Source organism: Mesoplodon densirostris, chromosome 2, assembly GCF_025265405.1.
Source record: "Mesoplodon densirostris isolate mMesDen1 chromosome 2, mMesDen1 primary haplotype, whole genome shotgun sequence".
In the NCBI taxonomy this organism is placed as follows: domain Eukaryota; kingdom Metazoa; phylum Chordata; class Mammalia; order Artiodactyla; family Ziphiidae; genus Mesoplodon; species Mesoplodon densirostris.
This window is the reverse complement of record NC_082662.1, coordinates 147,166,999-147,183,867: the sequence shown is the minus strand read 5'-3', so window position 1 is coordinate 147,183,867 and position 16,869 is coordinate 147,166,999.

Here is a 16,869-nt window from a genome sequence, read left to right as displayed (position 1 = left end):
ACAGTAAAATTGTACTTTTGGAAGGAAAAGGTTAAAGTTGGCTACTGATATTCATCAGGAGATGGATATTTAATCTTTAATCTCTTGTCCTAGGCCTCTACTTTGGATCAACTCATTATCCCGAATAAACGATGTGTCATTCCCATTATTTATGTTTCACTGCAGCCAAAGTATCTGGACCTCGTTTTAGTAAGCGCCATTCATTTCGACCCATTCAGTATTAATCTCCCTGCTAACATCTTTCCTGTTCTATGTGCTGTCCCCTATTTGCTTTTATGTTTTCTGCCGAGTGTTTATAAAAGGATAATCTTTTACAAAGCAGACAGAATTTTTGTGTATAAACTACTCTGTTTGAATGCCTCATTGATATACCATCTAGAAACTGAAGTGTTCAGCAAGATTAGCAAAGCCCTGAGCTATTGAGCTGGGGGAAAACATGAGAACCAGCCCCTTCTCTACAGGAGGCAAAGGTGACGAAAGATGCCTTTGCTTTCTCAGTAAGAGCAAAAGCAGAGCCATTGCCCACACAGGCCCCGATTGGCCTGACTGCCTGAAAGTTACAGGGGCACGAAGCGAGCAGCTCAGAAGTCACTGGGAAAGGGGTGAAGGGGGCGGTGGTCCTTTGACCTCTTGCCTGGAGTTTTCTCAGAAAATGCCATGGCTCTGCAGATGCTGAATTTACACATTGTCCTCACTTTGGCTAAAGTCTTTTAAACTTTCATGAACTACTTGCGTGCTATGGCTCGTTGTTCCATGAGGTTCAGCCACTTGTGTTATTCTTGTCCACCTTGTGGAAAGGGCAGTAGTAGGAACTAAGTAGGACTCCAAGGAGGACGATGGTCTCTTCCTGCCTCCTCCGTCTCCTCTCTCCAGGCATTGGGATCCCATCCAAGCAGCCCTCTTTTGCAGAGAGGAAGGAGGGATCACTTCATTTCACAATGGACAAAGAAGGTTCCTTTGTGGGAGTTTGCATGGCATGGGGTCTCAAATATGCCACCAATGAAAAGACTTAACAGATGGACTGAGAGAATAGGAATACATTCAAGAAAAAAAAGAAAAAGAAAAAACATTAAAAAAAAATCAGTGGAAGCGGGTGGCGAGTCTGGCCACTGTAGGAGCTGAGCGCAGGAAGCCACACTGAGCAAATGCTTTGGACCTTAGACAGGGTGAGTTCAGCTGGTAGAGATGCATGGAAGCATCTGAAACACAAACTGTGCTTGGGTTTTTAGTTGGCAGTTTGTGGGAGAAAAAAAAATCCCAAGACACACGCTGCCAAAAATTATACGTGCCTTCAAAGAGTGTTTTTTTCCAACAAATTGATCACTTTGATTACTCAATAGCAAGGTTTGTTATTTTCTCAGAAGTGCCCTTTGTATACATGAGCATTTTGCGTACATTTCCACATTTGTTAGGGAAAAGTTCAAAACAGACATGTGATTATGCCATTCTAATGGCATAAACCCTTAAACACAAAGGGCCCGTCAACTCTCTTCTGAAGATCTAAGCTATAAAAACACTCAAAATGAATCCATCAAGACCATCAATAGTCAGCACTGTGTAGGAGTTTCTTTTAGCTCAAAGCCACCACGGCTGGCCGTTTATTATGAGGATGCCGGCCCTTGCCTGAATCTGCAATCCACACCAAGATGAAGGCTGACAGACATTTGGAAAGAAGCTTTATTTATTTATTTTTTTGTAACAAGTTTTTCTTTCTTTTCTGTTTTTTTAAAAAATATTTATTTATTTATCTATCTATCTATTATTTATTTTTGGCTGCACCGGGTCTTAGTTGCAGCACGCGGGATCTTCGTTGCAGCGTGTGGGTTCTTCAGTTGTGACATGAGGGCTTCTTAGTTGTGGCATGCATGCGGGATCTCGTTCCCCAACCAGGGATCAAACCCAGGCCCCCTGAATTGGGAGTGCGGAGTCTTACCCACTGGACCACCAGGGAAGTCCCTGGGAAGAACCTTGAATACAGTTCTATGGGGCACTCTGTGTGGCCTTTAGGGAAAATGACAACAAAATGACAGCTCTTCCTCACCAATTCGCAAGAAAGCTCTGTACTTGGGGGACGGTGAAGGGACTGGGAGGGACTGGGGAATTCTTACAGGGGGACTGGGGAATTCTTACATGGAGCCTGGGTCAACTGAGACAATGAAAAGAATACAGTGACTAGGTTCTCATGACAGGGAGTCAACCTCTTGACTGTAGGGAAATTCACAGTGTTGGCTCCTTTGACTTGGAAGAACCATGTTAAGAATATATAGGATTATTTTGAATAATACAAATATTAATAAAAATTGTAACAGTAAAAAAAAAAAGAATATACAAAATAAGCTCTTCAAGTAGAGGGGCTGCTTCAGTTATTTCAGAGGTATTGATCTCAGTGGTGCCTCGTTTTGGACTTTATTTATTCAATTTTCCATTCCTTTTTCTTTTACACTACTATTTCTTTTTCTTCCCTTCTTTTCTCTTTAATTTTCTTTGCTACCCTCCACCCGCCCACCCTTTTTCTCTTCCTCCCTCTGTCATTTCCTGTCTTCATCTTCATCAGGGACTATAAAGTATAGAAAACATGATCTTTGCTACAAAAGGGTTAAATATCAGTAGGTAAATATGACCAACCCAAAAGTGTCTAATGTACGGATTTTGCATTTCAGCACCTATCACGTATTAGTGGCTGCCTGGAGCCCTGTGTTGAGAGGATTCTGAGCTCAGAACTGGGCTCAGAGGGAATGAATGCCCTGATCAACTTGATGTGACAGCAAAGGACAGAGGGGAAGTGGGGAGGAGGAGCACTCGTGGCAGAAACTTGCCATCCTGGGTCTCAATCAGGGTTTATCAACTGTGGCACTATTGACGTTTGGACTGGATAATTCTTTGTTGTGAGAGCTGTCTTGTGCACTGTAGGATGTTTAGCAGCATCCCTGGCTTCTACACACTAGATGCCAGTAGCACCCTCACAGTTGTGACAACTAAAACTGTCTCTAGTCATTGCCAAATGTCCCCTGCGGGGTAAAATTGCCCCTGTTTTAAAACCACTTGTCTAAATAATTACCACAGAACTAAATATAGGGAAGTAAATGAGAAGGTGAAAGAGGCTGGAAGGATGCAGAGCTTTTGAGAGGAGATGAAGCTGTGTGGGAAATGGTAGGATGTGTGATGGCAGAGAAGAAGTCTCCGGTCACTGCTGTTGCCTGATAGGCTGTGCCTTGTGCTACATTCCACAGTTCTCAGGTTATCTCCACAACTAGACCAGGACCCTGGGGAACAGAGTCTTAGAGCACAGTAGGAAGGATTGGAGGTATAGTTTCTCAGTCATGAGGCTGGTGGAACTCTGGATCATATCATCAATGAAGATGAAGTACTCAGTGCTGGAGATCTCAGTTTGCAAGGATGTTGCTTCTCCTTGGGGCTCATGAGAAGGTGGATGGGCCCAGAGGCAGGGGAACAGCAAAGATGTTTGGAATTTTTAATGAGCAATGGGACCTGGGGCCCTAGGAGATGAAGGAAACTGGAATCATATCCATTTTAAACTCTCTCATGGGAGCTGGCTTATTCTCCTTAAATTTCCTGACTTGATCTGAATATTGGTAAACAGTAAACAAATATTAATGCATTTGATAAAATAAACCAGTGGCTTCAGGATACATTCAAAGTGCCCGAATCTATCCCAGACTCTGTTTCCATTTATAGGGCTGGGGTTTTAGCTCAGGTCATTTCAGGGAATGTGTGATGCCGTAGGAAGGTCTGGCTTTGACTTTAGCTCTGCTCCTTGCTCAGAATCTGAGACAACAAGCAACTCATCTCATGTCTCTGCCCCTTAGATTAGTATCTGTAAAATGGGGATCGTTTCCAGCTTCATAAGGCTGTCATGAGGGTTAAATGAGATGATATACATCAACTGCCATCTCCGGAGACTGGCACAAATTAGGGACTCAAAAAAGTGTTAATTACTTTCCTTCTCACCCTTCTTACTGAGTCTTGTAATCATTCTTCTCCAGTAGGTTAAGTGTGTGGGAAAGGACAGAGACTTCCGGTTTCTGGGAAAAGGTTCCTTGAAACTGCCTTCGGTCCCATTCTCCTCACTTTCAGAATGCTGACAGCTAATAAAATATGCGTCAGCCTCAGATCAGAGTGAAGGTTTGGGTGAGTATATGTACATTTATCCTAAGGCAGTAGGGCCTCTGGGCACTGCTGGTGTTTGGAGGCGAAAATCTTCTTCCTCACCCTGTTCATGTCTCTGTGCAATTGGAGGCCGTGATGTGCAACCGTGTCTTGAGCACAGTGAGGTACTTCATAGTGAGTAAAATACAGAAGTCATCTCAAGGAACCAAAAGAGAGGATATGTGTATCATCGTAGACAATTTCCTCCCAGAAACTCATAGGGTTGAACCATGAAAGCCTCCCTCTTTAGACAAGAAGGGACTTTACTGAGGACATGAAGTCCAGCCCACTCTCCTGCCACACAGGGATCATAGTTCTGGGGAGCAGGGGTTTTCCCACCTAGCAAAACCATCTTGTTAGATCGAAGCAGTCTTGGGACTAGAGCCCGGCTCTCCCATACCTTTTTATCAGTCTGAGCTCACAGTGCCATCCTCTGCATTTCCCGGCTCGGCTTGTTCTGCCCTGCACCAAAGGAAAGTTGTTTAAGGGCTTCTGCCCTGCTTTAATGGAATTAGTCCTTTCTTCCTAACAAGGCCAGGTTCGCACATTCATGCAACATCACTTCAGTCATTCCCAGGTATACATCTATTGTATTCATGTCACAATTCTCCCACTTACCAGCTCCGAGATGCTGGGCATGTTACTCAGCCTATATTAGCTTTGTATTAGTCAAGTTTCTGTAGAGAAACAGAACCAATAGGAGATTATCCATGTATCTAGACATCTATGAATTTTATACATATATTCATATATTCACTATATATATATACACATATATATATGAATTGGAATTGGTTCACAAGTCCCAGAATCTGCAGTTGGCAGGATGGAGACCCAGGAAGAACTAATATTTTAGTTAGAGTCCAAAGGCAAGGAAAAACTAATGTCCCAGCTCAGAGACAGTCAAGCAGGAGTTTCCCCTTACTTGAGGGAGGGTCAGCCTTTTTGTCTTCAACTGATTGGATGAGACCCACCCACATTAGGGAAGGCAATCTGCTTTACTCAGTCCACCTAGTTAATCTCATTGAAAATAACCTCACAGAAGCACCCAGAATAATGTTTGACCAAATATCTGGGTACCTGGTGGCCCAGTGAGGTTGACACATAAAATTAACCATCACAGCCTTCAATCACCCCATTTGTAGGACAAAGGTAATAATAGTACTTATCAGGTTGCTGAGAAGAACCCTCTCTGATCTTATGAGTGAATGAAAAGAAAAGTTCACGAAAATAGAGTGCCCTTATGGTACCTCAAAAAATGCTATCATGGTTGTTGTTTTTATCGAAAGCACTTACATTTAGGGACTAAGTTCCAGACAGAGGAAGATGAGGGTGCTGGGGAGGACAGAGAGGCAGGGCTGGCTTCACACCCATGTGACCTGAGTAGTCACGCACTTAGAAAGGCCCTGTGCTTCTTTAATGCACTGCTGTTGCTGTGTCAAAATGCTTAATAACTGTTTAACAAGGGCCCTGCATTTCCATTTTGCACTGGACCCCGCAAATTATGTAGCTGGTCCTGGAGTGAGAAATAGGGAATCTTTAAAACATGCCCAGAGAGCATGGTAAGCTGGAGCCAACTGGCCTCTGCCACATCGTAAGTTCCCCTCCCTTTGCTGCGGAATTCTGCAGGCATGAAAACTGCCACAAGATATTCATTTTTAATGACTTGTTATGGGCTTCTTAGCAATATATCTTTGGGTATTAAGGTGTGGAGTCAGAGACTTAAAATGATTGATGTCTTTGCTCCACACAAAGGGTCTCCCACACTTACCCAGTGCCAGATATCCACTTGGGAAATTTATGGGAGCTCTCGGCAGCCTAAGCGGCCATCAAATATTAATCAAAAATATGTAATAACTAATATATACTTAAAGAATTGAGGAAAATTAATATTCAAGGGAAGCATTCAGAGACCCATAAAAATAACAAATGCTAAAGAGACTCAGTCAAAGTTGGCAGGCTCAGAACTCAGCCTGCTCTTAGACTCGCTTGGAGATTCTGCATTTGCTGTCTGGTCTTCAGATGCTGAGACTGCAGGAAGGGGGGCTTAGTGCTTATTCCATTGGATCTGGACTCCTACTGATGAAAGGAGCAAACTCCTACTTCAGGACACTGCCTTTCTACCTCAACCCCACCCCTTTTCCTCTGTACCTCTTTCTTATAGCATCAAGCACACCCAATCTGCAGCTAATTCTTTATGAGATTCTCTTTTGGCAGCCCCTTGAGGATACACTGTGCCTTATCTCTGTTTATATTTTCAACACCTAGGACAGTGGCTTGCATTGAGTATTAGATTGAACCACACGATATTTCTACTCTTGTAGGTCAAAAATGGGCAAATAGCAATTTTACATAGCTCAACTTTAAAAAAATGATAAATCAAATACACAGCAAAGTCCTACTGTATAGCACAACTATATTCAATATCATGTGATAAACCATAATGGAAAAGAATATGAAAAAGAATATATAGATATATATAACACCTAATCAACTTGCTGTACAGCAGAAATTAACACAACATTGTAAATCAACTATACTTCAATAAAACTTAAAAAAAATGATACTACTGGACCTGTCTTTTAGTAAAACTTTAAAATTAGAACTGAATGATCTCTGCAGAGCAGACTGGAAAAATTCCGATAATTCTTGCTTTCAATCACTGAAACTTCTGGTGATCCCATAAGCAGCAGGCAGATTTCCAGTCATTTACTGGAGGCAGTCTCATTTTGCAATTCATTAGCCAAAATAAAGGAGTGTAGACCTGCGTGGGGATTGTCAGAGTCAACTCAGTTGTCTCCAGTTACTGCTTTTGGTTGAGAATTTCTATAGTCTTTTCCTCCCCCTCATGTTTTTGGTTTTCAGCTCATTCTCACCACCATCCTAGGCCTGTTCTGCTTACTTTAGCAGCACTGGATATGCAAAGGAGTTAAGTGATTAACTTTTATTCACAAAATAAAAATTATTTAGCAGCAGAACTCAGATGAGCAGGGGCTGCTGTGAGTGACTCTCCCGATATTATCCCTGGAAAGACAGGGCTGCCCAGCTTCACAGGGGACAAGGGATGCTCTTTAGTCCCCAGAGAGGAGTGGATGTCAGCAGACTGAGTCTGCTTGGAAGGGAGTACTTTGTTCGGGTGTTGGACCACCGTGGCAGTTGCTGGTCTCCTCTGTTATTGTGGAAAATCAGGAGCGGAGCCTGTCACTTGTCATCTGTTCTTCGAGTGTAACCAACTTTTCTTCCATGGGCCATTTGGTGTGACTATGAATGATGGCTCTGGCTAAATGACACCATCCTGATGGTGGAGTAAACAGAAGTGATGCTGGAACAGGCGCCTTGGATCCAGCCTGTGTTTCCAGAGAGCTGCAGAAAGGGCCTGGGATGGAGAGGAATGTGCAGCAGTTGGGGGCTGAGGTCTTGAGTGTGTCTCCTTTAATCTCCCTGAGCTACGGAGGCACAGCCCAGGCTATTGGTTGGAGAATGATCTTATACACACTCACTCTAGATTCCATGTGGGAGTTTAGAACATGCATGAACTTTAAGTACCTTTTAGTTCAATGCCCTCATTTTCTAACCAGAGACTCAGAGAGACCAAGTGCTTTATCTTAGGTCATATGGCTGATACTGGCAGAGCTGAAATGAGAACCAGGTTTCCTGCCTCACAGTTATGTGCACCTTCTACTCTATCCTGTGTCCTGTGTCCCATCCTATTTCCCCTATTCTTAGGTAACATTGTTTGAATAACAATTGTTTGTTTTTCGAGGATTTAAACAACTACTACCATATTAAATGTTCACATTAGTTGTAAAACTTAATTTAAGAATATTAAAATGAGAAAAAAACTGCATCGAGAAGTAGTATGGGATAGTGGATAGAAAAGCAAGTTCTAAATTTCAGAAAAACCGGGTCCAAGTTCTGGCTCTATCACTACCCACTCCCAACATGTTGGGCAAGTTACTCTCCATTTCTCTGTTTCATTATCTTGGGGCTAAAAATAGTACCTACTCCGAGGGTTGATGTGATGAGTAATTGAGATTATATATGTAAAATACTTGGCACATAATAGTGCACGATAAAGTTGGACTATTATTATTTGTGTATGTGTTTGTATACATATTCTGTATCTATTTATGAGGGAGGCAGGGAGGAATACTTCACAGGAGGTAGCAATGCAGTTCTGGGGGATCGATATCTGGTTCTTTGTTTCAATTTGCCTGTGGAAATATTTTCTGAGGCATAGTGCACTGCCACAACCCTTGGTTTCCAGGAGCATTTACTGGTCAGGCCCTAGGTAATATTGAAATCCGTTAATAAGATATGCTGTTTTTCATATTTTTGTGCCCCCTTTAGCATCCTCCCCCAGGGTTTAATATGAGTTACAGGAGATAATTCATGCAAAGAGCACTTTCCATGTATATATTTGCTTTGCATGCATCTGGTGTATAGTAACTGCTCAATAAACATCAGTGGCTATCATTATTGTACAGAGCCTTTTGTGGAGTTGTATGAGAGGAAAAAGAATAAAATATTATTAATTTCACAAACAACTTTTTGTTCATCTATCTGGATATCATATTAATTTTCCAATTAATTTTCTTCACAACCCAGGTGGGAGGAGTAGGATGTATCCTTTCCATTGTACAGGTGGGGCAACCGAGACACTGAAAGGTGACATCACCAACAGGCTGTGACCTAAGGAGTCAGGACCAGAACCACATCTGGAATACAGACTTCCTGGCTCCTGACCCATGTTCCCTTCTGCCCTGCAGCCTTCACCAGCAGGCCAAAGGGACCAAGGAGGTATCTGTTTCAGGACTCTCTCATTTGCCCTTGAAAGTTTATCATCTATTGACTGAGTGTTGACCAAAAACATACTGATTCCTGAGGCGACCTTACAGGATGTCCTGTTGAGACTTTTCCTCCTCTTTTGTCAGTGCTTTGCTGGCAGATTAAAATTCAGTGGACCCCAATTGTAGGAAGTCTGATAAAATATTCTCTTCTCAGTTGCAAACAATTTCTCCATCTGCCACTTGGCTGAGAGGATCAGACTCAAACACCCTCATGAGAGGGGAGAGTGATACCAGGGAGAGGAAGGTACAGGAAACAGCAAGCGTTTGTGCCTGGACACAATGTCTACCTGTCTGATGCAGCTGACTACTCAGCTCTGTTAAGCAGCTGGTTTTTCTTCACCAAATTGACCGAATCCACATAAAATTACTTTTGCCAAATATGTGGTATCTTGTAGATGTAGCTGTATATATGCTGTGCATTAATCTTTAGAGAAACAACATATTTGGGGATGGGCTGTGAGGTACGTGTAAGCTAGGGAGGGAAAAGATTGGAGGATATATGAAGCGAGATCAGAAAAGCTGATTTGGGAAAAGTGACGCAGTTTGCTAAACACATTGAAGGAAATCAATGTAATCCACCTAAGGAGGCATTTATAATACTCTTATTTGCAAAGAAATGTTTTGGGGTGGATAGAAAATGGAAAGAAAAATGATCCTACATTCGAATTGGTGAGGAAAACATTCCTTCATGCAACAATCCTCAGCAAGTGTCTATCAGTGTTAGGCATTTTGCTGGATCCTTGAGATATGCTAGTGAACAAGAGGGAGTCTACGCTCTGGGAATTTACATCTTGGTGGGAGAGAGCAACAAGGAAAATGTGACCACAGTTTGGGATAAATCCTAAGAAGGGGATAAAGAGGGTATTGCGATAGAGAGTATCAGAGTAGGTAGGGAGGTGCTATTTCAGATCAAGGAAGCCCTAGAGAAGAGCACTGACAGCAAAGGGAATTTCAAATGCAAAGATCTGAGAAGAAAAATCTTGGTATATTCTAGAAACTACCTGAAAGACCACACAGTTGGAGTGTAGTGGAAAGAAAGACAACAAAGCCAAAACAGGAATCTAGATGGGAAATGGCAGGATGGGGCAGTAGGATGGAAACAGGTGGATAAATTCAAGAGTTTTGGCATGGAAGGTGGTGAGATCAATGGCCTTGGCCGAGGGATTGGATATGAGAGTCAAAGCACACCTAGATTTCTGGAATAAGAACTTGGTTTATGGTGGTGCCACTTACCACGACAGAAAGCCCAAAGAGGGAATATCTTTGCAAGGGGTGGAATAAAAAATTCCATTTGGAGGCTGCATAATTCGAGGGGAATGTCCAAGTAGACATGCTAAATATATGTGGTTAAATACTGTGGTCTGGATTGAAGACATGTAAACTATTAATATAGAAAGAAATGAAGAGATAAGTGCTATGTGTGTTTAGAAAATGAAGTAATTAATTCAGACTAGGGATACATAGATGACTACAAGGACATGTCAAGTTCAACAAAGACCATCAGCAAAGGAAAAGAGAGTGGATAGGGAGAGAATTAGAGAAATGTCTTTCTTTGTATGATGAAAAGAAAAGGTTGATGATTAGTGATATTAGAAGGACTATATTTCTACATTTCTCCCCAGAGAACTTAACTAGGAGAAGGGACCAGGTGAGGTCTGATCCATCATGAAGAAAATGAATATTTAAGTCACAGACTGAGGAAAAAAAATGTAAGCTATAAATAGATAGATAGATAGATATAGATATAAAGATCTTATATCCATAATATGTAAAGAACTCCTACAAATCAACAGTAAGAAGACAAGCCAAAAAAAAATGGGCAAAAATCTTGAACAGACATTTCACAGAAGATCACATACAAATGGCAAGAAGCAAATGAAAAGCCATTAGTCATCAAGAAAGTGCAAATTAAAACCTATTATTTTACTACTATTAAAAGCTACTATTTTACCCGCATGAAAATGGCTAAAACCCAAAAGACAGTCAATACCAAGTGTGAGCATGTGGCGCAACCAGAACTTTGATGTGTCTGTTGGCAGTAGTGTAAAATGACACACCACTTTGGAGAACTATTGAATAGTTTCTTAGAAAGTTGAACATGTATCTACTCTATGACCCAGAAATACTAAATTCTCGGTACTTACTTAAGAAAAATGAAAACACATGTGCACAAAACAACTTTTAAAAAATGATGATAGCAATCTTAGTCATAATAGCCAAAGACTGGAAACAGCCCAAATTTCCACTGACAAGAGAATGGATAAACAAACAGTAGTCTATCTGTATAGTGGAGTACAATTCAGCAATACAAAAGGATAAACCACTGATAAATGCACAAAGTCTCAAAAACATGATTTGAGTGAAGCTAGACATGAAAATGTACATGCTCCACGATTCCACATACATGAAGTTGTAGAACAGACAAAATTAATCTCTAGTAATAGAAATCAGAAAGTGATTGCCTGGTAAGGGGCTTAAGGAATCTTTCTGGGGTAATGGAAATGGTCTCTATCTTATTTAAGTGGTGGTTACCTAAGTGTATGCAATTGGTAAAACATTGAACTGAATGCTCAAAATCATAAGATCCTGCATTTTATTATATGTAACTTATATATCAATTTTTTTTAAAATATGGATAACCTAGTTCCAGAGCATGCATTCTTAAAATACTTGCCAGTTTTATGGGGGAAAAAGAGGAAGTGACTGCATGGGGAAATTTTACTGAAATAAAATGAATGAACTTAAATTAGCAGAGTCTAATGGTCTTGCTTTCTGAGTAATGCACATGGTATCAGACCACAGCTTCTCAGGTTGATCTGTATTCATGTGGACATGTTGACATGTGGTTGAATTAGAGACCTGAAAATGTTTTTGTGGTTACAGTTCAAGATGGCCCACATCTATGTGGCACCTACTGTATGCTAGGCCCTGGGCATGCCGTGTTTCCTTAAGTAACCTGTTGGCTCCACAAGGGACAGGTGTTTTGTCTCTTCTTTCTCTGGCTTCCTCCACAATATGGATTATCCTTCCCTTGATTGCCCTCAGGATAATGTCTGCACAGAGTGGGTGCTGAGTAAATATTTGGTGAGTGAATGGATGAAGAAATGAGTTAATGAATATCAAGTGTGTGACAATCTATATGAATATAAGAACTCAGTGTCTCATTTCTATTTAAAAAATAAATGTTACCATATACCTGACATTTAAAAACACAAAACAAAACAAAACAAAATCCTCACTGGTTTCTTTCTCTTCACTCTCTAAATCAAAGAGTGGAACACATGAAGAAGGTATAGAAAATAAAATGGTCGCATTTTCTGTCCCTTTTACTTCTGATATTAAAGACCAAACTGATGACAGCTGGTCTAGTGGTTGGACTTTGGATTATTAAAAAATATTTTGCAAGGAATAAGCTTGGCTTATAGAACCAACAATGAGATAATCTACTTCGGTAAGAATGACAGCAACAGTTGATATTTCTGGGGGGAAAACACTAACCAAAACAAGAACCAAAAAAGTGCCTTCCAATCTCAAGAGGCAATGGGATATAAAAGAGATTAAATTTAGCTGCAGATGCCAACAGAGAGAGTCTTTGGAAGATGTGTTTAGTGAGAATCTTTTGTCAAAATTTACTAACAGCCAGTATACTTTCCCTGGCATATAAAGTGGTAATATAAAATATTTAATGATTTTAAATCTAGAATATACTTGTAGAAATAAAACAGAATTAACCTGAGTCAAATGCTTCATCCTTTGAATGCTTCTCTTAACACTGTGAATTAGCTAAGTGATAAAAGAAAGTAAGTTTAAATAAGTCACTGTGTTGAAAAATAGAATGTAATTGGTAATGAATGAGTCAGCAACCAAATAAAAGGAAAATCTATTCTAACTTCATAAACTTGATGAACAAGATGAAAATTTGTTAAATACTTGGAAATTCATATGAAATTAAATTTTATGTTCTGATTCTAAAATTTTAAAGCCAAGTAATATGTATGTCTTGGATATTTTAATAAAAATTTAAAATGAATTTATTGCAAATTAATGAAGAAAATTAAGGATGCATTTTATTTGTCTCTGTCGTTCCATGGAATTTATGAGTTCCTGCAAGAATACCTAGTCTATTGTAAAGTAGAAAACAAACATTGTTGTCTTGAGACTATAAATAAGACACAGGGTTGGGGGGTGGTAAGAGGGAGAGTTTCAAAAGAAGTTGCAGATACACAGCCTTCAGCACCTTACACTGTTCAACTGGCACAGAACCACAAATTTGGTTTTGAGTTTTCTGATGACCAAATAAAAAAGATAAACACAATTTATTGACATGATTTAAACAAAATTTACATTAACTATAGTGACCTTAAGCAAAGGGTATCCTAACTAGGAAAACAACACAACTCTTAGAGCTAAAAAAGGTGTGTGTGTGTGCATGTGTGTTGATTTCAGGAGACTGAGAAACAAAGTGGACAATGTTTTCAACAATATCCCTTTAGTAAATATAATGGAGAATTTTGCTCTGAAATTCCTTCTAAATATCAACCTGGGGGAGGCAATGCTGTATATGAGGAGGCCAAGACAAATAAGGATGGATTGGACTGTAAACAATCTGCCCGGTCCTCCAGAGCATGCTTCTCATGTAAATTGAGTTGTAAAGAATTTGGGGTTATCTTCTCTGATGTAGGTCTTCTACGAGGCTATTGGGTGGTGATTGGATAGCTTTAAACATCAACTTAGAGAAGGAGAGTATTGGCAGACTTGAATGAAAATTGGGAAGCCAAACTAGGCGACGATGTGGCACATGGGAAATGGTGGGAAATGGCCAATGACTGAATGAGGGTGACATCCTCCTGTCCTTCAGAGTGAATCTATGTGGATGACATGGTACCCTTGGGCTTGGCAGTCCAATGACTTGATGTCACCTTTTATTAATTGGGTATCATAAGCTAAATCTCCTGACTTCTTTCTGGGTCAGTTTCCTCCCCCTGCAATGTTACCAGGCAGGGAGAACTTGTTCCCCACTCCTGATGTTTCTTTCCTTGTAGGAGGTGTGCCATTCTGGACCCACTCCATCTCTTTACTCACTTGATCCAGTGGAGTGATTTATCCGATTGATACACTTAGGAAAAATAAACTGGACATGTGTGACCTACCCCTCCTCTTTTCCTTCTGCAGAGCCATCTGCCTTCCTGCAGGAAGCAGGATTTCTCTTCCCCCTCTACACTGAACGGGCCATCTTCCAGGGTCCAGCATACCTGTGCCTGGGAGAGCAACTCTGCCTAATTCTGGGGCTCTCACATTGAGCAATGTCCTGCCAGTTGACCCTTATTTATAATAAAGGTTTTATTTTGGCTTCCCTCTGCCACTCCTTTGTTTTATTTATCAATTGTTCAGATCTCAGGTGAAGAAGCCTCCTATTTATTGGCCCCTTCCAGAGACCCCAAAAGGACTGACTATTTTTTAATCATATCCATCCGGCCCTGGGTTTAGTTAGTGAGGTCTACCTAAAAATGATGAAATGGCACAGTGATGGTATGGGTGCAGTGGTTGGTTTGGAGAGTTACATTGTTGGTTATTTTCCCCAGATCCCTTTAGTCTGGAGGTATAATTGAGTAATAACAATCACAACATCTATAATAAGACAACAATCTTTGATACTGAAAGAGAAGCAGCAGTCTTAGGCGTTTTCCCACAAAATTCTTACCTCCTGGCTTAAGGCTGCAGACACCCTACAAGCACAGCTGTCTTCCTGGGGCTGCCTATAGTATTTTACTCCTTAGTATGACTGCATTTATCTTGGCTGCAGATATGGCTCTTATCTCACGATTCTTTCCAATACCACCATCAGGCCAAAGCCTGATGAAAAATATGGGGTCTCTGGAAGCAGGTGCCAAATTAGTAAGTATTAGAAATGGTCAGGTGTTAAAGGTCCTGTTGGACATGGGTGCAGGGTACAGAGGATGGCGTGGTAGGCTCCCCCAGGTGGCTTTTTCTGTTGTAGAACAGGGCTGACACAGACACTGTTTCTGGAAACGCGGTTTCCCAGCATGGTTTCGTGTGCCTTTCCCATCTGCTCCAGAAGCATTATTCTGGGCACCTTGACAGGAGGACTCCAAATGTAAAAGGGAGAACAAAAAAGTGCATTTTTATCATCTCCAAATACCTTCAGCTCAGGGATATGAATGAAAAAAACATGTGTCTTGTGACCTTTCAGGCCTACTGCAGGAGGAGGACAGAAAAAAAAACCCCACCAAACTATTAAAACAAAAGCAAAAGGCACCATCTTGTTTCTTTTCTGTCCTTGTTTGCTCTTTATTTAAAAGGGAAGAAAAAGAGATTTCTGGTATTTAAGCCAACCTGTTGACAGACAGTTTGCTCTCATTTGATTTGTACTTCATTTGCATGAATAAAAAGTAGTGGGAGAGTGTTGTGACTTAACAGTAATGTAAAAGCTATTAGAGGGGCCTTGATCATTAGCTTTTTTGTCACAGGGCAATTGTATCTTACTTTCAATCACCAAATGTCATTTAAAACATTCCCCAAAGCTAGAAGATTGACAGAATATACAGATTCCTTCACTTCAGGGCATACTGAGTCAACTGCAGACTGTAAAATTGACCAGATCCCAAACCAAAATGAAAAGTGACTTCTAGATAAATTAGAGTGTCTACTCAGTCAAGGACAAATGGGGAAGGGGAATATCACCCACTAAAGCCAAAGAGCTGGGAAAGCCAGGAAGAAGAGCATGACTTTCCTTCTCACAAGGAAGGCTTCCCCTGTCCTGCTCCTTTCCCATGGATGGGACAGGAACTTTGTTCAACTTACCTGATAATGCAGCCAATCCTTCTCCAGAGGGTACGGGCTCCACCTAGAAGGCCCCACTCTCCTCAACATGATCAAAGGGGCTGAGGCCAGCTTCAGTTGTTAACTAGAGTATTAAGACTTAGGAGGTATTCATAACAGGGAGGGGGGCACTGTGGCAGTATTTGGTTTGAATCTATCCTCAGGCCAATCTTAGGCAAATTTGTGAGGTTTATGGGTTTTCAATGGTGCCACATTTTTATTTTAAAGCCCCTTTTTCCCTTCTTAGCAGAACATTCTCAATTCTGTCTTTCACAGGTACAAAACCTGATAATAACATAAGGTGTTATCCCTCCTGGGAGTATTTATATTTTACCAGGGATTGAAGCCTTGGCTTTTCTGAGAGAGAGCCTTTAGGAATCTTTGGAAGAGTAGGTAGAGTAGGGTTTGAGGCAGAGGAGAGAGATCTACTTAGAAATTGCTAGAGTCCCACCACACAGAGATAATTTTCTAGCTTTCCACGTGTATATGTTGATGGTGAAAACAGTAGCTGGATTTCAAGTTTGACTAGTAATATTTGCTAGCATAGGAGTTTGGCTGCATATAACAGAAACTCAGAATAAGTTTGGACTAAACAAAATGCAAATGTCTTTCCCATGGAACCGTCTGGAAAAAGGTGCTTCAGTGCTCCTATGGTGGCTTTGTTCTTTGAGATTTTCCAGGGCCTCAGGCTCACGCTAACTTTTTGCTCTGCCTTTCCAGGGTATGGCCCATACCTGCTTGATCCAAGGTACCTCACTGCCACATTCACACTGAAAACAGCAAGAGGGAGGAAGGGAAGGAAAAGGGGGCACATCCCTCCCTTTAAGGATGTGGCTCAAATTTGCACACATGGTTTCTGCTCATGTTGCATTGGCCAGGTCTTTCCACACAAGCTGCAAGGGAGGTTGGAAAATGCCATCTGTATTTCTGTGTCCATGTGCCAGGGTTTGCCCCCGTGAAAGAGAAGGGGAGATAGTTATTGAAGTCTAACTAACAGGCCTGGGGGGAAACT